This window comes from Brachionichthys hirsutus, chromosome 9 (genome assembly GCF_040956055.1).
Source record: "Brachionichthys hirsutus isolate HB-005 chromosome 9, CSIRO-AGI_Bhir_v1, whole genome shotgun sequence".
Classification (NCBI taxonomy): Eukaryota; Metazoa; Chordata; class Actinopteri; order Lophiiformes; family Brachionichthyidae; genus Brachionichthys; species Brachionichthys hirsutus.
In genome coordinates, this window is record NC_090905.1 from 3,675,169 (window position 1) to 3,687,902 (window position 12,734).

Below are 12,734 nucleotides of genomic sequence, written 5' to 3' on the forward strand. Positions count from 1 at the left end.
ATTTGATGAGGCATGCAGACCTTTAACGCCATCTCTGCTCAGCACATGTAAAACGTTCTCTCCTTTCATCAGCGCGGCCCTGGCCTCGTCTTTGTCTCTTGAATTATTGCCAGAATCATAAATCATTTATATATATATATATATATATTTATATTATAAGGTTAATCCAGCCATTTTGAAGGAGACTAACGTGTTTAATAAATCCAATATTTCACGTTGTGTGAAGATTTAAAGATCCGTTTCAGGTTTGTGGAGATCATGCAGGCGGGCGGCTTCACTGTCCGGACCAAGGCCAACAAAGCGAGCTGAGGCATCTCAAGGTCTTTTTATTTATTTATGTTTTTACTAACCCGACACATGCCTTTACAGCGAGAATCCGGATAACGAGCTTCGGTCTCTGCCTCAACGTTTTCCCCTTAAAACAACGACGCACCGGCTGAAACTCATGCGACTTGGATCTGGTCCCATTAATAGATTGTACCGGGGCTCAGGGGAGCTTCAGGTGTGGATGCCCCCCCCCCAGCAACGTTGCGCTGATTTAATTGGAGGGCCCTGGGTCAGTGGAAGACACCGGAAGGACACGCGTCACCTGGACCCCCCCCCCCTTACATTCAACTCCGATAATTTAAAAGTGGGTTTCAAACCTGCACTTATCCAGACGTTAAACATAAATATATTGCATTCAGATACATCGATCATCTAATTAACGCTGCAGGATGGCCTCTTCTGCTTTGACCCGCTTCCTCCAGCGGCGACATTTCATTTGGCTGAAGGTTTAACAACGTGTCACCGAACACTCAGGAGCAGAGGGAATAAGCTCCCGTTTTTCTCTCTTTGTGTTTTCATTCAAAGAAGCGGGGTGTCTAATAATGGTTCGTTTTTATTGGATCAAATAATAATAATGTGCAACTTGGAGAAATTTACAAAAAAGAGATAAAACAAACATAACACGACAAAATCATGCTTTTTACAAAAGCCTTAATATTTACAATATATTTGAAGTTTGTTAATTAATAGGCAAGTGTGTACTATTTATACTCCATTAGTGGCTAAAAAGACATTGAAGAAAATATCATTTGTCAGTTGGTTATTTATTGGGACTAATTTGCCCTAATTTAATATTTTGGATCTTTGTTGACTAAATTGGCTTTTTATTTAAATTTTATAAAACACAGAACGACGCTTCTTAATTTTAAACCGTTGACCTTTATTTATTTTGTATTTGTATAATAGTGTTACCTCTTTAAAAATGGCGTGCAGGATGGTACATGGACCAGTGAATCACAAAAATTAAGAAAATATATTTCACACCTCAGGATCCAATACAAAGATTCGCCTAACATTTAAGAAACCCATTAAAGAACCCTTTTATTTCGTTCACCCGGCGTGTTTCTAATCCGAACTATTCTAGCCTGTTTTTGCGATATAATTAATATAATCACAGTAAACATATTTGTTTAGAGGTAAATAAAAAAGAGGCCTGGACGGAGAGCTTTTAAATGGTTTTTACGTTCCTCAACATCCCCGTTTATCGTGCGTCATTTCTGTCGGACGTGCTTCACACCTTCTCCTCCGTTCTTTTGTGTTAAAATAACTCATCCTCGCGTTTATCATTTGCCTAAAACACAATAGAAAAGGTCTTACCTGAGGCGGTGCTATGTGCGTGAGATCCCTGTGCAGCGTGCGGGCTGAAGCGCTCCGGAGTGCGCGTAATGAGGAGACAGAGGAGACGCTGCCGGTAGATGGGGGCTGTTCCTCGTTTCTGAGCTTCCAGTTCGAGCGTCAATTAAAAAGAGAGACATTTAAATATTCCTCTCCCGCACACAGGCAGCCCCCCGACACAGCACACGCACACGCACGACGCGCAGAAAATATCCGCCGCCCAATGGCCTGCTAGGTTATAATGTGTGATGCATTCACGAATTAAAGGAGGATAAACTACATCAGATGAAGTCCGTGATCGTCTGCAGCTATAGATTCTGGAACATTTCCGTAAAATCAGAAGTTTTCTTCGTCTTTTCATCCTTAATTTACACGCAAAAAAGAGGGAAACACACAAATGTGTTCTCAAAAAAAATAAATCCAGCCAGACAAAGCAGAATCTCTAATAATTGTGAGTTGATTCTGTGTGAAATTCAAGTTAAATGAGGCCAGATGCGCGTGTGAGTAATTAAATAGGTCTCTGGATCAGAGCTGCAGGAACACAAAAGCTGCTGAAGGAAGGTTTGGTCCTGATGGTGTTGATACTTCTTCCATCAAAGCACTGATTCATTTAGGAATTCCTCCAAATGAGGTCTATCTTTAAATAACGACAATAATGAAATTATTTTTAATATCAGCATGCCCGACCTCTGATCTGTTTCTCCACTGTTTTGCTGATTGAACCCTCATGTTGAAAAAATATCTTCACATAATTCCCCTGCACTGATTTAAGGCTCATCTCACCTTTAGAAAAGAAGAAGCATTCATCTCACATTAGAACTAATGAATAAAAAAAGAAAAAGAAAAATGCACAAATTATTTATCTTTGTCACGTTTTAGCAAATATGAATATTGTTAAATCCTTACAAATGGATTTAAATTTAAAACAAATATTTTTTTATACTTAACCTTTGTTTTTAATTTATTTTCACGCATTATTAGATTACTGACTAAAACACTATAACCACTTTGCCCATGAAATAATTATAAGCTTGCTAAGAGAATATAAAGCGGATTAGAGGTCATGATATAGAGACCCGGGTCACCCGGAGGAGAGGATGTCCTAAACCTGCTCTCCCCCCGGCCACTTGGACGAGAACACACACTCAGGTATGGATTTCAAATGACAACAAAAGAATGCAACGTTGTTTGAGTGAGCACTGGGGGGGGGGGGGGGGGGGCACCCCCCCCCCCCCCAGTTACACCTCTCTGCTGTTTGCATAAATGATCATGTGCCACACTGCTAACAGACATTTTGCTTTGCTCCTTCCGCCTGAGATACATCACAATGTATCTCATCAATAATGCAACGGCACTGAGATCTATTTCGCTGTGAACCTCAGCTCGCTCCGTGCACGCAGCGTTTCCTGAGCGTGATACCCACGATCAGCATCAGCCATGGGCCGTCTGCCCGTCTCCGTGGCTCCTCCGAGGGCACGGTGGCTAGATCACCACACATCCAGGGTCCATCGAGAGTCATCATTTCTGGGTCACCTCAAGTGACACCCTGTCTTTTGCAGAGGGAGCTCTCGGTCGCCCCGAAAAAGTACAGCAGAGGAGAAATGGAGGCAGGGAGTCGAATAAGAGGGCCAAAGAAGAGGAGGAGGCGGGAAAGGCTCTCCCAGGATCTGTTGTAGTGCAGGGAACCACGGGCTAAACGCTGACAGAATGAAGGAGAGGAGTGGGAAGGGAGGGTTTGAGGAGGAAGAACAGAGGCAGACGTGAACGCTGAAGCTGGATCCCAGAGCCAGGGTGGGTGGGAGAATGGCGAGACATCCTGGAAACATTTACATGCAGTAAACACAGCTTCATAATCATGGGAGGGAAGGACATTAAAATTACAGGTAATATTTGACAAATGTTCCCTTTTATAGTCGATGCATGGCAGTAACATGCCGAGCAGTGATTTAGAAAAATACTGATGGACGAGAATGAGCCTATAAATAGATTCCTGAGGCATCTTAATCCTCATGTTTTCGTATCCTCACTTTTTCCCCCTTCTCCTCCTCCAAGTGTCTGCTTCTTCCACACTCTCTTTTCTGTCTGCGCCAACCAATGCTCCACCAGCCTCCCCCCCACCTCCCCCCCACCTCCCCCCATCCCTCCTTCGATCTCCTCCCTGCTTTGCTCTGCTGGAGCTCAAATCACAACCCCAGTCCCTGGCAGATGGAGGATGGGAGAGAGAAGCTCTTAACTAGCCAGCCTGAGCCTCTGCTCTCTGCACACCAACTGCTGCCTGCCCCCCCCATCTCCTCTGGGGGGGGAGGCAGAGTATCCTCCTGGGGAAAGGTGCGTGTATTAGTCCATATCTAGCCACAATAGAAACGACAAGGAAACATAAAAGAAGGATGTTCTTTATCGTTATACGACCGCCATGGAACCAGTCAGTGAAGCCAGATGATACCATAAAAGATAAAGGTCAGATGGCGTAAAGGCGAAAAAATGTAATAATTAGATTAAAAAAGAAAATACGAGAGATAAAACCAGGAAGGAAATGAACAGGCCGAAGTGGTCACGGGGCGCTTAGGTGCCCCCCGACTCTTTTATCTGGGCTCATCTGGCATGAGACTGACCACCAGTTGCGGTGCGAGGGAGAGCGCGCTCCTCTGTGCTATTTGCAGCCTCGTCTGTCCAGAAGAATCTGACGCCCTCGACTGTCACTCAGGCACCATGTGTGTGTTTTTCAGAGCTAATTCCACCACAGGGATCGGGTTGTCCGTCTGACCACAGCGGAGGCTTCTGCCCCGAGGCGAGCCGGCGACCAGACCGTCGATGTAAGGGCCGGGCTGCTCAAATGCTGCTTGAATATCAAGACACACGCACACACACACACACACACACACACACACCGCATGCACACAGAGACTGATGTTCCTTTCAGCCATCATACAGCTGACACTCAAGTTGTTTTGCTTTCCTTGCCAACCCTATGTCAGTTCCTTGCTGTCCGAGCTAACAGTGATGGGGACACTGTGACTGTCTGTGGTTAGGTCGGCTGGCCGCAGGGCTGCTGTGCTTTTGAGATGGGGGGGGGGGGGGTCTGCTCGGCCTGTCAACTGGTTGTGACTCAAGCCAGTCTGGTCACACTTCCAAACTGGACAGCTCTATCCTTCTCTGCGGCTAGTGTGCCATCTTTCCGTGGAAAGGCGCGTATCATATCGCTGCCGCTCGGCTCCAGTGCAGCATATGCTCAGCTGAAGGTCAGAGATGTTCAGTCCAAAAGGCCTGAGATAAACACCTCGCACGCCTGGATGCTGTTGTAACTCGGGCGCACATCTGCACAGCGGGAACACAGCTATGTAAATGTGGTGCATGTATTTGTTTGCAATGAGGAATAGCACACATCATTCTACTGCTATACGGTACAACGCAGGCCAAGTCAGGAACATGAATTAATTTGCGGAGAATGTATGTTCAATATTTCTTTTTGAATGAAATCGTACAATTTAAGCGATCTAAAACAAAAAAAATGAAATGCAGAGTCTGAAATCAGCAAGAAACTAGAATCACCTTTTTAAATTCAATGTTTTATTTGTGTAAACACAAGACAGATCACGGAAGAAAATGCACTGGGAAAAAAAACCCAACAACAACACATGGAGTTAAATGCGCTGATTCAGTGTGGTGTGAGGAAGCGGGGTCGATTTCCTGAGGGATTGTTGTGTTGTTTTTATCTCAGTCACCAATTGCTAAGCTAGAACATGATAAAATAAATAAATAAAAACAGTTCAAACTGTGCCATCGCTGGATTGAGAAGACATGGAGGGATGAGGCAGACATGAAAGTTGGCCTATTTCATGGTCAGGCTGCGGGAGTGCCGAGGCCCTGAATGGCAATGCGTCTCCTTTAATGTGACAGACGAGTCCCTAGGCAAAACCAGCAGATCTGCGGCAGGCAAGCAGGCCCAGGTACTTGATGAGTGTGACACCTTCACCATCCCGCTGTAGAGATGTTGCTGCCGCACGCTCCGCTGCCTCGGTTTAGAATAACACCAAATAAATTCGCCTTTCATCCCGCCTGACGAGGCGTCCCCGAGAACCTGTCCTCCCCAGCACTGTTGGGATCATGAATCTCCTTGTAGCCGCTCGCGGGGCTTTGCTCCGATCACTAGTCGCTTGCCTTTGGGACCCACCTGCCGACGGAAAAAAAAAAAGAATTGCGGCCACGCCGGTAGGTGGCTGCAACAGAATTCCGTGGCAGACACATCCTCTCATGCCGTTTGCCCAATCAGGCGGAGACGGGCGAGTGTGTGTGGCAGGTTCAGAGCCAAAAGCCCGAAGGCATCGCGCTGCCTCCCCAACATGCACTCGCAAATCACAAATCAAGTAGCGCCCCCCCCTCCCTCCCCCACAATCTCTCCCATGCACAGGTAGTGCTGCATGGGCGCTTGACCTTACCTTGTACTATTACTGTGGGCTACAGTGCAGTGTTTAGCGCAACCTTTATTCTATATCGGCCTATTAGGAGCCACGGGGTGTTGTGATGGAGTGAGCCTGCTTATGCATGTGTGCTGATCTATGGCAGTGCTGGGATAAGAGGGGCCCACGAGTTCATTAGGCGGAGGCTCAGGAGAGCGGCTGCAGGGCGCTGGTGCTATAGCCCGGTGTTTGCCAGGAAGCTGAGCTGCGAGTCCTGTGGGGAGGGCTGCTGTTGATGTCCACGCCATGTTTGTTAACAGCCTGATTCCATCAAGTGGTGTAAAAGCGGAGCAGCCAAGCATAAGCGCTGACCCTTGCCCGTGCCTTTTTTTTTTTTACCAACGCAGTGTTTCAGTCAAAGGTAGACAGTTCAGTCGAGCACTTGTGGAGTGTAAATTATGCTAATGCTCACGCAGTCGTCCATTTGGGAGAGAAAATAACAAGAGACCCGAAGCAAAAGAGCACAAGACTCCATCTGACTGTCTACGGTTGATTTTTTTTTGCTCATGTTCCCTTTATCTCGAGGCCGGAGATCTAAAATGCTCTTTTGGTTTTTCATCTCCATACTCCCACCACCCTTGTAAATGCATCAGAGGAGCGGAATAACACAAAAATATTAAGTGCAGAGAAACGAGAAATGAAGCTCAAGGCAATTCATTTGGACATTTGAGAGAAAACATTAGAAGATACAAACCGTTGAGCGATCGAGTGCTTCTTACATGAGGCTGGAGCGAACGAGTCTGTTCTGCTTGACCGTCTTATGGGGATGAAAACAACTCAGAGAGGAGTCGTGATTCATAGGAGGAAGTTATTGCACAGACGCTACCCTTATTTCATCATTTAACACATTGCTAAAAGAAAATGACTCGAGCCATCCGAGTAAAAGCAGGCAACGCGTGCTGGTATTCCGTTCGTCGCAGTCGCTCCACCTTTGTCAAGCTCATACGTAAAACAGGGAGTTGAAGCGCTTCTTCGTCGCGGGGTCCTTGACGTTTGCTTGGCCATGTGGGCACTGGAGGAGAAAATAAAAATAATTAAACTGTGCTAAATGGCTGCATGTGGAGTCAGAACATGAGCCGCACAGAGAACAGGACACGGACGAGGTGTATGTCGCGAAACACGCCGGAATGGGACGACCCGAGGGGACGGGGCAGGGAGAAACGGGACCGAGGCGTGGGACAGAACGACAGCCATCGGGAGACAAAAGACGCGAAGCCGGGGCGGGACGCGGCCGCGTTTCCCAAAGTATCTGGAGGCTGATCAGCATGAAAAAATACAGATTTAGGTTTAGACTCATTTTATGATGCTGCGCTTCGTTTTCATTAACTGTGACATGTGTTTATTTAATCAACACATTTCCATCAATATTTAAGCAGTAAACTCTACGCCTCAACATGAGCGATTCTTAGACTTTACTGATGATATTTGACTCTTCTAGACGGTAAAAAAGATTTTGTGTCAAGAAATAAAACCTTTTTTCTTTTGTTTTCTTCTTCTCTCATTCCGAAGGCGGCGCCGGTGCACCGATAAGTCTTCCACTGGCATTAGCTACGCTTCGATTTTTGCCTCCACTTCTTTTAACCCCACGGCTCCAAACAGCAGCACTTTTTTGATAGATCTCTCGCTTTGTTGGAGGTTTTGTTATAACATCCGCAATTTTGTTGACAGGGTTCTAACGCAGGGAGGCTGATGTGAAAACAGAATGGCAACACCTGCATGAATTGGCGATGGCGCTCATCTCTTCAAATTCTGACGCTACTTCTAAGCTCGTGCCTATAGGCGCCATCTGCCTTCAGCAGCAGGCAAAAACTTCTAACTGGGTTTACCCGCTTACTCTGTGTCTGCATCATATGGACTCAGAGATTTGACTGACTGTTCAAATTAAAAAAATCTACAGTGGAATTTGTCCTGATGCTAATTTGAAGGAGGCTCAGTTAAAACAGCCCGCTGGATTGGCGCAGGCCGGTCGACGTTAGGTGAGTCCAACGAGGACGAGGACTGTCCTCTGAGGCAGGGGACAGGAGGGACGTGAGGCAGCAGGAGATCGAGCGAAAGGTCGGGAATCAGGAGCCGGTGAAACGGCGTGGAGCCAGAATGCTTTTAAAGACATCTTTTTCCGATTCATAACTCGAATTCTTTATTCCAGTCTTTCCCTTTTGAACACCTCAGATGAATTAACGTTGGACAACGGACCCGAAAGAGGAAAGTAGTGAAAGGGATGGATGAAGCAAAACAAACAAACATGCCAACAAAACAGCGAGGCAGACAAACACCCCGGCCTGGTTCGGTGGAGACAAAGAACTTACGTGTCTGCAAGCGCTGCCGCAGCACTTCCCTCTCTGAAGGTGGGCATACTGGGTGAACACCTTGTACCCACTGGAAGGGTCGACATACATCTGCTTCTTTGCCTGAACATAATGAAGACATTATTATTGAATTAGCATGACGTATAAATGCGTATGCTGGTGTGTGTGACCCTCGCATGCTTAGCCGTGCACGGCGCATTGTCTGAGCACAATCCCGAATATGAACATAGACTCAGAGACAGATTGCTTTGGGTCGAGGTGACCAAAGAATGGGTGACCTTTGTGCAGAGAAACAGATGTAAGACGGTCTTAAGTCTGACGATGCTACTAATTAATTAGCGCCGTGCAGGAGGTGAGATTCCGCAACGATTCATCAACCGGCAGCGTCACAAGATTTGTATTTGCGTTATAATTGCAGGGTGCGTAAAAACATATTTTAGACACAATGGTTTGTTTATTTTTTGGGCTGCCACTTCACCTCACACAGACAGAGCAACACCTCCTGTGAGTATAAAAAAAAAAGCACCAAACTCCTCTGCCATCCCTTAGGAAGTTAGCAAATGTCACCTCTCAGTCTGTTTCAAACTGAGAGCCCACTAGTTGGTGGGCTTTGACAGGCCACAAAGAGAAAAGGGCCCCGGGCGTTTCGGTGACACGGCCTGTCATTTCGAATGGCATTGCAGGGGCGCATAGTGAAGCTGGCAGAGCCGGGGCCCCCCTCTGCATTGTGCTTTTCCCACCCAACCGCCCTCCTCAGGTCACGGCCAACTTGCCTCAATTTCACCCTCACTCAGAGGCACAATATTTACAACAGATACGCCGAAAGGCACGCAGACGGCACCGATTCAGGACCGTCATCAGCGCGGAGCTCGCTGGATCTATCCGATGGAAGATCAAGGTAATATTTGGTGAATATGTTCCGAGGGTTTGGAGATTCTGGAGGGCAATAAATATTAATACTATAAATGATAAGAGGCGAGATGTTGAACCATTATATTGCAGAATAGCAGCCTAATGTTATAAATGACTTTATTATCTCCTATCATCCATGATCTTATTAATGTTTTATGAATGTTTATATGTTCCAACAACTTCTTGGAGACCGTTACACTTTATTTCAAGAACGCGTTCTCCACCTAGTCTAACCCCCCCCCCCCCCAAAAAGCAATCACACTGCGCTTGTGATTAATCGTGCGTAATTACGGTAATCAGATCACACATGACATCGCTGGATTTTAAATGATGCATTTCACCTCACACGCTTCTCTGTGGAGTCTGTGGATGATCGCGTCTTCCTCCGTGAACTCTCCTGCAGCCGGCTCGCTGCTCGTTGTCGCCGCGTCATCGGAGTCCGTTTCACCGGTGCGCGCATCGATCCGTGAACCGCCTGTCGGTCTCCTCGAGCTTTCTCCTGAGAGCTTCGGTACTGACATTGCTATAGGTCGTTTTTTAAACTGAACACGGAGGAAAATCAATCTGACTAACACGTGACCGGGGTGATTTTGGTGAAACATGCTGCTGCGTAAAACCTCTGCGCGCCACAAGCCTGCGTCAGGAACACAGCGAGAGAGGCTAAAAAGGCTCAGTTGCTGTTTGCAAAATAAAAAATACTAAACATAAGTGGAAAAAGTCACTAAATATCATAACGCCTGTCGGTATAAATAGTTTAGGAGTAAAGCATGGCCCGTTTCGTGACGACAGCAGCGTGACCTACTTCCTACTTTGCCTCGTCACGTTGGTGTCGCGAGACCGCCGCGTCACCCAGACGCGTCACCTGCGCGTAAAGTACACGAACACGTCCCTTTGAAAATGGAACAAATAGAGACGCCTTTTCTTTTTCTCATTCGAATGAAATCCTTCCAGCGGAGATTAACGCAGATTAACTTTCATTTGGGTCTGAAATTAAAGGGATGATAATTGGGCTTCGTAGTGACATGGAAAATAATAATACAAATTTGAGAAAAGTAGTGACTTGCATTACAGTCACGCTATAAAAAAAAATCCATTATTAAAAGTGTATGCATTGTGATGCTTGCAATCGTGATATCCCCTTCCACGATTGTAAATGTGGATAAATTACACTATTACTGAATGAAACTTTTCCTGCAGTGACACTGCATTGCAAACAAAGACACTTTACCATAATATTAAAGTAACGGAGTGACTTGGACGAAGCCCTACAAGGTTGATGAGTTTACATGAATGAGTCAGTCCAAGGTTATCCTCTGCTGCAAGGCACCTCTGATGATGTGTCTACTGCAGAATTCTACATAATGAAACCTGACATGCTTCTTTTGACTGACACTGTAGGGTCATTTACCCACAGACAAATTACATAGCACTGGCAAATATATAAGCATACACTTTTACGCTGAGAAACATTCTGCTCACGGCTGTAGACCAATCAAATGTGTTTATTTTCTCAGAACATTTAAAACATCTTGAAATTGAAAGATAATTCAAAAGTGTTTCAGATAGACCAGGTCAAACAATGTTCATGTCCCTGACATTTTAATTAAAAAAGTCACCCTTAAATGTGCTAGCAGGAACTTTAGAAGGATGAAGAGATAGTGTTTTTTTTATTTTCTTAGGCCATCCTAAATAGAAATAATCCGGGACTGTTTACCGTTTCAGTTCCAGATCCATAAGAGCACATCTCTTTGTGCAGTCCTGCCATAATCATTTCATACGGATGCCTGAGACAACATGCCCCAGTCCGCTGCCACTTAATTACCTTCCAGTCAGCACTGAAAAAAATCTGGCTCTGATCCAGACGCACACCCTGGAGAGCGGTAAGAAGTACCTCTAAGTCATTGGTTTTTATGTACCAAGGGACAAATATTGTGTGAAGAATAACAGGAAAGTCCACCCTGAAGCAGATTTACGTCATCCTGAATATCAGTGATTTTGGCCTGTAAAATAAACATCTATAAAAACAGACAATTCTTGTAAAAAAAAAAAAAAAAAAGAATTGTGATGTTGATTATGTCATGAGGTGTCACTTTTGGGAGCTGGTCCACCGACAGTAAATTTGTTGCTGACTCTATGGGCTCATATAATCTCAAATTGATATATTACAATGAAACAAGTTTGCATTTAATGAGGATTTACAGTTGTGACTCCAAACATTGCACAAATGAAATAATAAGGTGTCTCATATAAATCCCAACATTAAATTAGAGCATTTTAGTTGAGGGCGGATTTTCACTTTTAGAGACCGATGACTCAGCTGATTTACGAGCAACGTGTTTAATGGTGAGTAGAGTAAGTGCGTTCCACGTCCAGTTAGCGTGTAGGACACCGACAGTTTTTGTCCTCATTTAGAAAATTACATTTGTCACTGAGTTTTGTGTTTGTATTTGTCACTTTGATTTCAAGTGAGCAAGCTTTCTTTGCAAGTTGCTCAAAGTTAAACACATATATAAATATACAATATGTCAAAGAAAAACTGTTCCATTGTTACAGAACACAATAATTAAAAGAACATTTCCCAGTATGAGTGTTAATATATTGACACTCAAGAACCAGATACAGTATATATAGTATATAGGTTTGAGAACTAGTGCAGAGAGAAAATGAGAGACAGGTGAGATGCCCCGGTCAAGCAGGTGTGATGTTATGAGGACGATGCAGCACCGTCGTCTTCTCAGTGCCAATGATGGCCATCCAGCTTTCTCATGCAATAATCAGCGATGGGTTCTCAAGTCATTCCCAGGTATGAAGCCGAGGACAGACTGACAGACGGCGTGGAGGTTCAAGACTGGAGGCAGGAGAGTGGATATAAATTATGTCACCGTACTCCATGGCAGATAAAAAAAGGGTGACTGAACAAGCTTCTTTCTGCAGCTCTGGGTGATTCGTGCATTATTTCTATTAAAGAATGACAGTATTTTTGTTTAAAGTCATATGTTTTTATTCATCTATTTTGAAACACAGCTTGTTGTTGAGCCAGAGGCTAAGGAATTTATAAGGCAATATTTGTTCCCCCCGTTGGAGTCCTATTGAGAGTATTAATATTCACATCAGTGGAACAGCATGCTTTTGATTTGATCAGAGTTATCCATTAATGTTAGGCTTTGAACTCCTGATCCCAAATGCAAACACTGCTCTTGTGCACTGTGTGCATGTACATTATCAACTTCAAGTGAACTCAGGGCATATTCACTATTTGCTGAGATACCCAGAGGAATCCTCTGCTGGAATTATTCTAGAATTTTGCACATTTGTGAATTTGTGGTAATTTAATCGAATATACCTTTTTCAAGGAATATGCTGCAAATGTTACACTCCAATGATCTAATGTTACAAT